The sequence below is a fragment of the Nothoprocta perdicaria genome, unplaced genomic scaffold (assembly GCF_003342845.1).
Source record: "Nothoprocta perdicaria isolate Ctin4 unplaced genomic scaffold, notPer1 scaffold_15, whole genome shotgun sequence".
Classification (NCBI taxonomy): Eukaryota; Metazoa; Chordata; class Aves; order Tinamiformes; family Tinamidae; genus Nothoprocta; species Nothoprocta perdicaria.
In genome coordinates this window covers 7,607,402-7,608,825 of record NW_020454649.1, presented here as the reverse complement: position 1 = coordinate 7,608,825, position 1,424 = coordinate 7,607,402, and the positions used below count along the sequence as shown (strand labels likewise).

At 42.0% G+C, this 1,424-nt stretch overlaps 1 long non-coding RNA gene across 1 annotated transcript; it reads right to left on the bottom strand.

Annotated features, from left to right (window-relative positions):
- Positions 1-370: 370 nt before the first annotated feature.
- On the bottom strand, positions 371-811 carry LOC112943489. Its single transcript, XR_003248601.1, has 3 exons — positions 774-811; positions 497-673; positions 371-396 (listed from the first exon to the last, which is right to left on the bottom strand). It is a non-coding gene; the product is annotated as an uncharacterized LOC112943489 (long non-coding RNA).
- Positions 812-1,424: the final 613 nt, after the last annotated feature.

Genomic DNA, 1,424 nt, shown 5'->3' with positions numbered 1-1,424 from the left:
GAGAACCTCCTTGAGGATTTTGTCTGACCCTTCCCTCCATGCAGGGAGGAAGTCACTGAATGTAGCTCACTATCAAATCTTGTTAAACCACTGCTTTATAAGCCAAACTTTATTAAAACTTTGGTTTTTGTCATTAAGACATACTGCTGCTTCTCTCTCATGAGTGAGGTGCATCACTCACCTGCACCAAGGAGTCCCTCCTTTGTGCCACAGCCAAGTGGCTGAGAGCAGGCTACACAGGCACAGTCCTCCTCTCCTTTTCCTTGCAAGGAGTTCTCTGGGAAAACTGCATTCAGGACAAGTTCACCTTTATCAGATATCATCAGCCCCTTCCTGGTTGCCATTTTCTCCAAACGCTACTCATGATGAGAGAAGAAGCAATGTGCATGTTGGTATCTAGGAAGCATTAGACATCAGCTGTATGGAGATGAACTGTACTACATACAAACCAAGTGCAGTTCTCTAGCCTGTAGGATACAGAAAGCGGCCCCTCCACCTGGAAAGGCTGTGCATGGCTAGGATGTAGTCTCCATCGAGGCAGCAGTACTTGCTAATGCAGCGGTCATTTATTCTGCGCTGTGTTGAAACCTCTTGGAGCAAGGTCCACCTTTCTCTCCCACAGCTGTATCATGCTTGTATAACACGAGGCCACAGTCAAGGCTCTTGGATGCTGCTGTGGTGCAAACAAATAAAAGCAGTCTTATGCAGACTAAATTCCGAAAAAGAGGCTGTCTGCTTGCCCACACGCAGACTAAATAAAGAGGGTTGCTAACCTCTCAATTCAGCATACAGCAGACACTGATCTCCTTTGGCAAGGACACGCTGCAATGGGGGAGCTACTTCAGGACACGGAAGCAGTACTTTATTAAAACAAGAAGATTACTCCTACCAACAAAAGGCAAAGGGACCCCAGAAACACCTCATTCTGCAAGAATGAGAAACAAGTTAATTTAAACCTCAGTTTCAAACAGTAACTGCTTTACAGGTTACTCACCTGAAGTTTCCTAGCCTCCATATAGGATAAAAAACAGACCACTTTAAAAAAAAAAAAAAAAAAAGTCTTCAGTGCAAATGTATATAAATTATGTGGTTATACTTTAAAAGCACTACAGTAAGTGAATGCAACAGTCACTACACTATGAACAGTGCAGCGGAAGTGGAGGAAAAGAATATACTTAAAAGCACAAGAGTTTTTCTCCCCCCAGGAACTTGAAAAGCAAAGGTGGAAGCGACTAGAGCTGAATGCATTTAAAAATAAATACATGTTCCTTGATAACATACATATCTGATAAATTTTATACACAAACACACACAGACTAGTAATATAATCTGAGGGGTTTTGAGGCATTTTCCAAAGGCAGGAAGTTGTAACTGTCAGGTGACTATTAGAAATAAAATTAATGGCAGTTAAAATCTTGAAAGAA